Source organism: Dendropsophus ebraccatus, unplaced genomic scaffold (genome assembly GCF_027789765.1).
Source record: "Dendropsophus ebraccatus isolate aDenEbr1 unplaced genomic scaffold, aDenEbr1.pat pat_scaffold_977_ctg1, whole genome shotgun sequence".
NCBI classification, from domain to species: Eukaryota; Metazoa; Chordata; class Amphibia; order Anura; family Hylidae; genus Dendropsophus; species Dendropsophus ebraccatus.
Window position 1 is genome coordinate 40,001 of NW_027210577.1, and position 7,500 is coordinate 47,500.

The window sequence follows — 7,500 nt, forward strand, 5'->3', positions numbered from 1 at the left end:
GCCGTGGCGAGTGGGCTGAAGCAGCATATGACAGAAAACAAAAACATGCTCTGGCAGCGGTGGGATTCGAACCCACGCCCCCGAAGAGACTGGAGCCTTAATCCAGCGCCTTAGACCGCTCGGCCACGCTACCTGCTGCAAGCGTGGCACCTTGCGTCTTCTCAGGGCTCAGTCCTTTCTGCGGCCGGCAATTCCCCGTGGAAGCCGAGTCAGCCGGATCCTTTCCTCAGCAGTGGCTACAGAATTTAGTTTACTTCATATACTGTGTGCACACACTCCATACAGGAGGGGGGTCAACCATTAAATGTCACTGTTTCGGCATTATTCTGCTTCTTTGCTGTCAAGGGTTCCATGGTGTAATGGTTAGCACTCTGGACTCTGAATCCAGCGATCCGAGTTCAAATCTCGGTGGGACCTTAAGTCTTTTCTCCCTTTCTCTCGACAGAGCAGGTCGGGGAAGGGGGGTTTAAAGGGGTTATCCAGCGCTACAAAAACATGGCCACTTTCCCCCTAAGTAGAGCCACACCACTGGGGCAGGAGAAAATGCCGACCAGGGAACCGTGGAGGAAGGAATGTTGGACTTGCCCTGAAGAACCATGTCTAAATTGCTGGGACAGTCTTGTTACGCGCACAGATAAATTGTTTAAGCGCTCGTTTAGCGGACGACAAGCCATGATTTTGAGTTCAGCTCAAAAGGGGCGATCAATGACATACCAACCATTTTTACTTCGTCCTTTAATACTTGACGCTTTTTCATTAGAAAATGATTGCTTAAATTCGAACGATTCAACGATTTTTCTGGACGATTATCGGCCCGCGTAAAAGACCCTTAATGGTTATGGGATCCATAGGGAGGAGCATGTGACAGAAAAACTAATGCATGCTTTGGCAGCGGTGGGTTCGAACCCACGCCTCCAAAGAGGACTGGAGCCTAAATCCAGCGCCTTAGACCGCTCGGCCACGCTTACCGGCTGCAAGGCTGAGCCATTGCGCCTCCTCGGGGCTCAGACCTTTCTGTGGCTGGCGACTCCCTGTGGAAGCTAAGTCAGCCCAATCCTTTCCTCAGCAGTGGCTACAGAAATAGGTTCACTTCATATACTGTGTGCACACACTCCACACGGGAGGAGTCAACCAAATAAAGACCCTGCTTGGGATTTTTAAAGCTCTATGAAAACCGGGCCGAATTTTCTGGCCGTGGCGAGTGGGCTGAAGCAGCATATGACAGAAAACAAAAACATGCTCTGGCAGCGGTGGGATTCGAACCCACGCCCCCGAAGAGACTGGAGCCTTAATCCAGCACCTTAGACCGCTCGGCCACGCTACCTGCTGCAAGCGTGGCACCTTGCGTCTTCTCAGGGCTCAGGTCCTTTCTGCGGCCGGCAATTCCCCGTGGAAGCCGAGTCAGCCGGATCCTTTCCTCAGCAGTGGCTACAGAATTTAGTTTACTTCATATACTGTGTGCACACACTCCATACAGGAGGGGGGGTCAACCATTAAATGTCACTGTTTCGGCATTATTCTGCTTCTTTGCTGTCAAGGGTTCCATGGTGTAATGGTTAGCACTCTGGACTCTGAATCCAGCGATCCGAGTTCAAATCTCGGTGGGACCTTAAGTCTTTTCTCCCTTTCTCTCGACAGAGCAGGTCGGGGGAAGGGGGGTTTAAAGGGGTTATCCAGCGCTACAAAAACATGGCCACTTTCCCCCTAAGTAGAGCCACACCACTGGGGCAGGAGAAAATGCCGACCAGGGAACCGTGGAGGAAGGAATGTTGGACTTGCCCTGAAGAACCATGTCTAAATTGCTGGGACAGTCTTGTTACGCGCACAGATAAATTGTTTAAGCGCTCGTTTAGCGGACGACAAGCCATGATTTGAGTTCAGCTCAAAAGGGGCGATCAATGACATACCAACCATTTTTACTTCGTCCTTTAATACTTGACGCTTTTTCATTAGAAAATGATTGCTTAAATTCGAACGATTCAACGATTTTTCTGGACGATTATCGGCCCGCGTAAAAGACCCTTAATGGTTATGGGATCCATAGGGAGGAGCATGTGACAGAAAAACTAATGCATGCTTTGGCAGCGGTGGGATTCGAACCCACGCCTCCAAAGAGACTGGAGCCTAAATCCAGCGCCTTAGACCGCTCGGCCACGCTACCGGCTGCAAGGCTGAGCGCATTGCCCTCCTCGGGGCTCAGACCTTTCTGTGGCTGGCGACTCCCTGTGGAAGCTAAGTCAGCCCAATCCTTTCCTCAGCAGTGGCTACAGAAATAGGTTCACTTCATATACTGTGTGCACACACTCCACACGGGAGGAGTCAACCAAATAAAGACCCTGCTTGGGATTTTTAAAGCTCTATGAAAAACCGGGCCGAATTTTCTGGCCGTGGCGAGTGGGCTGAAGCAGCATATGACAGAAAACAAAAACATGCTCTGGCAGCGGTGGGATTCGAACCCACGCCCCCGAAGAGACTGGAGCCTTAATCCAGCGCCTTAGACCGCTCGGCCACGCTACCTGCTGCAAGCGTGGCACCTTGCGTCTTCTCAGGGCTCAGTCCTTTCTGCGGCCGGCAATTCCCCGTGGAAGCCGAGTCAGCCGGATCCTTTCCTCAGCAGTGGCTACAGAATTTAGTTTACTTCATATACTGTGTGCACACACTCCATACAGGAGGGGGGGTCAACCATTAAATGTCACTGTTTCGGCATTATTCTGCTTATTTGCTGTCAAGGGTTCCATGGTGTAATGGTTAGCACTCTGGACTCTGAATCCAGCGATCCGAGTTCAAATCTCGGTGGGACCTTAAGTCTTTTCTCCCTTTCTCTCGACAGAGCAGGTCGGGGGAAGGGGGGTTTAAAGGGGTTATCCAGCGCTACAAAAACATGGCCACTTTCCCCCTAAGTAGAGCCACACCACTGGGGCAGGAGAAAAATGCCGACCAGGGAACCGTGGAGGAAGGAATGTTGGACTTGCCCTGAAGAACCATGTCTAAATTGCTGGGGACAGTCTTGTTACGCGCACAGATAAATTGTTTAAGCGCTCGTTTAGCGGACGACAAGCCATGATTTTGAGTTCAGCTCAAAAGGGGCGATCAATGACATACCAACCATTTTTACTTCGTCCTTTAATACTTGACGCTTTTTCATTAGAAAATGATTGCTTAAATTCGAACGATTCAACGATTTTTTCTGGACGATTATCGGCCCGCGTAAAAGACCCTTAATGGTTATGGGATCCATAGGGAGGAGCATGTGACAGAAAAACTAATGCATGCTTTGGCAGCGGTGGGATTCGAACCCACGCCTCCAAAGAGACTGGAGCCTAAATCCAGCGCCTTAGGACCGCTCGGCCACGCTACCGGCTGCAAGGCTGAGCGCATTGCGCCTCCTCGGGGCTCAGACCTTTCTGTGGCTGGCGACTCCCTGTGGAAGCTAAGTCAGCCCAATCCTTTCCTCAGCAGTGGCTACAGAAATAGGTTCACTTCATATACTGTGTGCACACACTCCACACGGGAGGAGTCAACCAAATAAAGACTCTGCTTGGGATTTTTAAAGCTCTATGAAAAACCGGGCCGAATTTTCTGGCCGTGGCGAGTGGGCTGAAGCAGCATATGACAGAAAACAAAAACATGCTCTGGCAGCGGTGGGATTCGAACCCACGCCCCCGAAGAGACTGGAGCCTTAATCCAGCGCCTTAGACCGCTCGGCCACGCTACCTGCTGCAAGCGTGGCACCTTGCGTCTTCTCAGGGCTCAGTCCTTTCTGCGGCCGGCAATTCCCCGTGGAAGCCGAGTCAGCCGGATCCTTTCCTCAGCAGTGGCTACAGAATTTAGTTTACTTCATATACTGTGTGCACACACTCCATACAGGAGGGGGGGTCAACCATTAAATGTCACTGTTTCGGCATTATTCTGCTTCTTTGCTGTCAAGGGTTCCATGGTGTAATGGTTAGCACTCTGGACTCTGAATCCAGCGATCCGAGTTCAAATCTCGGTGGGACCTTAAGTCTTTTTCTCCCTTTCTCTCGACAGAGCAGGTCGGGGGAAGGGGGGTTTAAAGGGGTTATCCAGCGCTACAAAAACATGGCCACTTTCCCCCTAAGTAGAGCCACACCACTGGGGCCGGGAGAAAATGCCGACCAGGGAAACCGTGGAGGAAGGAAATGTTGGACTTGCCCTGAAGAACCATGTCTAAATTGCTGGGACAGTCTTGTTACGCGCACAGATAAATTGTTTAAGCGCTCGTTTAGCGGACGACAAGCCATGATTTTGAGTTCAGCTCAAAAGGGGCGATCAATGACATACCAACCATTTTTACTTCGTCCTTTAATACTTGACGCTTTTTCATTAGAAAATGATTGCTTAAATTCGAACGATTCAACGATTTTTCTGGACGATTATCGGCCCGCGTAAAAGACCCTTAATGGGTTATGGGATCCATAGGGAGGAGCATGTGACAGAAAAACTAATGCATGCTTTGGCAGCGGTGGGATTCGAACCCACGCCTCCAAAGAGACTGGAGCCTAAATCCAGCGCCTTAGACCGCTCGGCCACGCTACCCGGCTGCAAGGCTGAGCGCATTGCGCCTCCTCGTGGGCTCAGGACCTTCTGTGGCTGGCGACTCCCTGTGGAAGCTAAGTCAGCCCAATCCTTTCCTCAGCAGTGGCTACAGAAATAGGTTCACTCATATACTGTGTGCACACACTCCACACGGGAGGAGTCAACCAATAAAGACCCTGCTTGGGATTTTTTAAAGCTCTATGAAAAACCGGGCCGAATTTTCTGGCCGTGGCGAGTGGGCTGAAGCAGCAATATGACAGAAAACAAAAACATGCTCTGGCAGCGGTGGGATACGACCCACGCCCCCGAAGAGACTGGAGCCTTAATCCAGCGCCTTAGACCGCTCGCCACGCTACCTGCTGCAAGCGTGGCACCTTGCGTCTTCTCAGGGCTCAGTCCTTTCTGCGGCCGGCAATTCCCCGTGGAAGCCGAGTCAGCCGGATCCTTTCCTCAGCAGTGGCTACAGAATTTAGTTTACTTCATATACTGTGTGCACACACTCCATACAGGAGGGGGGGTCAACCATTAAATGTCACTGTTTCGGCATTATTCTGCTTCTTTGCTGTCAAGGGTTCCATGGTGTAATGGTTAGCACTCTGGACTCTGAATCCAGCGATCCGAGTTCAAATCTCGGTGGGACCTTAAGTCTTTTCTCCCTTTCTCTCGACAGAGCAGGTCGGGGGAAGGGGGGTTTAAAGGGGTTATCCAGCGCTACAAAAACATGGCCACTTTCCCCCTAAGTCGAGCCACACCACTGGGGCAGGAGAAATGCCGACCAGGGAACCGTGGAGGAAGGAATGTTGGACTTGCCCTGAAGAACCATGTCTAAATTGCTGGGACAGTCTTGTTACGCGCACAGATAAAATTGTTTAAGCGCTCGTTTAGCGGACGACAAGCCATGATTTTGAGTTCAGCTCAAAAGGGGCGATCAATGACATACCAACCATTTTTACTTCGTCCTTTACTACTTGACGCTTTTTCATTAGAAAATGATTGCTTAAATTCGAACGATTCAACGATTTTTCTGGACGATTATCGGCCCGCGTAAAAGACCCTTAATGGTTATGGGATCCATAGGGAGGAGCATGTGACAGAAAAACTAATGCATGCTTTGGCAGCGGTGGGATTCGAACCCACGCCTCCAAGAGACTGGAGCCTAAATCCAGCGCCTTAGACCGCTCGGCCACGCTACCGGCTGCAAGGCTGAGCGCATTGCGCCTCCTCGGGGCTCAGACCTTTCTGTGGCTGGCGACTCCCTGTGGAAGCTAAGTCAGCCCAATCCTTTCCTCAGCAGTGGCTACAGAAATAGGTTCACTTCATATACTGTGTGCACACACTCCACACGGGAGGAGTCAACCAAATAAAGACCCTGCTTGGGATTTTTAAAGCTCTATGAAAAACCGGGCCGAATTTTCTGGCCGTGGCGAGTGGGCTGAAGCAGCATATGACAGAAAACAAAAACATGCTCTGGCAGCGGTGGGATTCGAACCCACGCCCCCGAAGAGACTGGAGCCTTAATCCAGCGCCTTAGACCGCTCGGCCACGCTACCTGCTGCAAGCGTGGCACCTTGCGTCTTCTCAGGGCTCAGTCCTTTCTGCGGCCGGCAATTCCCCGTGGAAGCCGAGTCAGCCGGATCCTTTCCTCAGCAGTGGCTACAGAATTTAGTTTACTTCATATACTGTGTGCACACACTCCATACAGGAGGGGGTCAACCATTAAATGTCCCTGTTTCGGCATTATTCTGCTTCTTTGCTGTCAAGGGTTCCATGGTGTAATGGTTAGCACTCTGGACTCTGAATCCAGCGATCCGAGTTCGAATCTCGGTGGGACCTTAAGTCTTTTCTCCCTTTCTCTCGACAGAGCAGGTCGGGGGAAGGGGGGGTTTAAAGGGGTTATCCAGCGCTACAAAAACATGGCCACTTTCCCCCTAAGTAGAGCCACACCACTGGGGCAGGAGAAAATGCCGACCAGGGAACCGTGGAGGAAGGAATGTTGGACTTGCCCTGAAGAACCATGTCTAAATTGCTGGGACAGTCTTGTTACGCGCACAGATAAATTGTTTAAGCGCTCGTTTAGCGGACGACAAAGCCATGATTTTGAGTTCAGCTCAAAAGGGGCGATCAATGACATACCAACCATTTTTACTTCGTCCTTTACTACTTGACGCTTTTTCATTAGAAAATGATTGCTTAAATTCGAACGATTCAACGATTTTTTCTGGACGATTATCGGCCCGCGTAAAAGACCCTTAATGGTTATGGGATCCATAGGGAGGAGCATGTGACAGAAAAACTAATGCATGCTTTGGCAGCGGTGGGATTCGAACCCACGCCTCCAAAGAGACTGGAGCCTAAATCCAGCGCCTTAGACCGCTCGGCCACGCTACCGGCTGCAAGGCTGAGCGCATTGCGCCTCCTCGGGGCTCAGACCTTTCTGTGGCTGGCGACTCCCTGTGGAAGCTAAGTCAGCCCAATCCTTTCCTCAGCAGTGGCTACAGAAATAGGTTCACTTCATATACTGTGTGCACACACTCCACACGGGAGGAGTCAACCAAATAAAGACCCTGCTTGGGATTTTAAAGCTCTATGAAAAACCGGGCCGAATTTTCTGGCCGTGGCGAGTGGGCTGAAGCAGCATATGACAGAAAACAAAAACATGCTCTGGCAGCGGTGGGATTCGAACCCACGCCCCCGAAGAGACTGGAGCCTTAATCCAGCGCCTTAGACCGCTCGGCCACGCTACCTGCTGCAAGCGTGGCACCTTGCGTCTTCTCAGGGCTCAGTCCTTTCTGCGGCCGGCAATTCCCCGTGGAAGCCGAGTCAGCCGGATCCTTTCCTCAGCAGTGGCTACAGAATTTAGTTTACTTCATATACTGTGTGCACACACTCCATACAGGAGGGGGGGTCAACCATTAAATGTCACTGTTTCGGCATTATTCTGCT

General features: G+C 51.1%; 18 non-coding genes across 18 annotated transcripts; 6 read left to right on the forward strand and 12 right to left on the reverse strand.

Moving 5' to 3' along the window:
- Nucleotides 1-51: 51 nt before the first annotated feature.
- TRNAL-AAG (transfer RNA leucine (anticodon AAG)) lies at nt 52-133 on the reverse strand. The gene has a single exon. It is a non-coding gene; the product is annotated as a tRNA-Leu (tRNA).
- A 212-nt stretch (nt 134-345) lies between these two features.
- Nucleotides 346-417, forward strand: TRNAQ-CUG (transfer RNA glutamine (anticodon CUG)). Its single transcript has one exon. It is a non-coding gene; the product is annotated as a tRNA-Gln (tRNA).
- Nucleotides 418-886: 469 nt separating this feature from the next.
- Nucleotides 887-969, reverse strand: TRNAL-UAG (transfer RNA leucine (anticodon UAG)). Its single transcript has one exon. It is a non-coding gene; the product is annotated as a tRNA-Leu (tRNA).
- A 273-nt stretch (nt 970-1,242) lies between these two features.
- Nucleotides 1,243-1,324, reverse strand: TRNAL-AAG (transfer RNA leucine (anticodon AAG)). Its single transcript has one exon. It is a non-coding gene; the product is annotated as a tRNA-Leu (tRNA).
- Nucleotides 1,325-1,538: 214 nt separating this feature from the next.
- TRNAQ-CUG (transfer RNA glutamine (anticodon CUG)) lies at nt 1,539-1,610 on the forward strand. Its single transcript has one exon. It is a non-coding gene; the product is annotated as a tRNA-Gln (tRNA).
- Nucleotides 1,611-2,079: 469 nt separating this feature from the next.
- TRNAL-UAG (transfer RNA leucine (anticodon UAG)) lies at nt 2,080-2,161 on the reverse strand. The gene has a single exon. It is a non-coding gene; the product is annotated as a tRNA-Leu (tRNA).
- Nucleotides 2,162-2,435: 274 nt separating this feature from the next.
- TRNAL-AAG (transfer RNA leucine (anticodon AAG)) lies at nt 2,436-2,517 on the reverse strand. Its single transcript has one exon. It is a non-coding gene; the product is annotated as a tRNA-Leu (tRNA).
- A 213-nt stretch (nt 2,518-2,730) lies between these two features.
- On the forward strand, nt 2,731-2,802 carry TRNAQ-CUG (transfer RNA glutamine (anticodon CUG)). Its single transcript has one exon. It is a non-coding gene; the product is annotated as a tRNA-Gln (tRNA).
- Nucleotides 2,803-3,275: 473 nt separating this feature from the next.
- Nucleotides 3,276-3,358, reverse strand: TRNAL-UAG (transfer RNA leucine (anticodon UAG)). The gene has a single exon. It is a non-coding gene; the product is annotated as a tRNA-Leu (tRNA).
- A 275-nt stretch (nt 3,359-3,633) lies between these two features.
- On the reverse strand, nt 3,634-3,715 carry TRNAL-AAG (transfer RNA leucine (anticodon AAG)). Its single transcript has one exon. It is a non-coding gene; the product is annotated as a tRNA-Leu (tRNA).
- Nucleotides 3,716-3,928: 213 nt separating this feature from the next.
- On the forward strand, nt 3,929-4,000 carry TRNAQ-CUG (transfer RNA glutamine (anticodon CUG)). Its single transcript has one exon. It is a non-coding gene; the product is annotated as a tRNA-Gln (tRNA).
- A 475-nt stretch (nt 4,001-4,475) lies between these two features.
- On the reverse strand, nt 4,476-4,557 carry TRNAL-UAG (transfer RNA leucine (anticodon UAG)). The gene has a single exon. It is a non-coding gene; the product is annotated as a tRNA-Leu (tRNA).
- A 570-nt stretch (nt 4,558-5,127) lies between these two features.
- TRNAQ-CUG (transfer RNA glutamine (anticodon CUG)) lies at nt 5,128-5,199 on the forward strand. The gene has a single exon. It is a non-coding gene; the product is annotated as a tRNA-Gln (tRNA).
- Nucleotides 5,200-5,669: 470 nt separating this feature from the next.
- Nucleotides 5,670-5,750, reverse strand: TRNAL-UAG (transfer RNA leucine (anticodon UAG)). Its single transcript has one exon. It is a non-coding gene; the product is annotated as a tRNA-Leu (tRNA).
- Nucleotides 5,751-6,025: 275 nt separating this feature from the next.
- On the reverse strand, nt 6,026-6,107 carry TRNAL-AAG (transfer RNA leucine (anticodon AAG)). Its single transcript has one exon. It is a non-coding gene; the product is annotated as a tRNA-Leu (tRNA).
- Nucleotides 6,108-6,318: 211 nt separating this feature from the next.
- Nucleotides 6,319-6,390, forward strand: TRNAQ-CUG (transfer RNA glutamine (anticodon CUG)). The gene has a single exon. It is a non-coding gene; the product is annotated as a tRNA-Gln (tRNA).
- A 473-nt stretch (nt 6,391-6,863) lies between these two features.
- On the reverse strand, nt 6,864-6,945 carry TRNAL-UAG (transfer RNA leucine (anticodon UAG)). Its single transcript has one exon. It is a non-coding gene; the product is annotated as a tRNA-Leu (tRNA).
- A 274-nt stretch (nt 6,946-7,219) lies between these two features.
- TRNAL-AAG (transfer RNA leucine (anticodon AAG)) lies at nt 7,220-7,301 on the reverse strand. Its single transcript has one exon. It is a non-coding gene; the product is annotated as a tRNA-Leu (tRNA).
- Between the last annotated feature and the right edge of the window lie 199 nt (nt 7,302-7,500).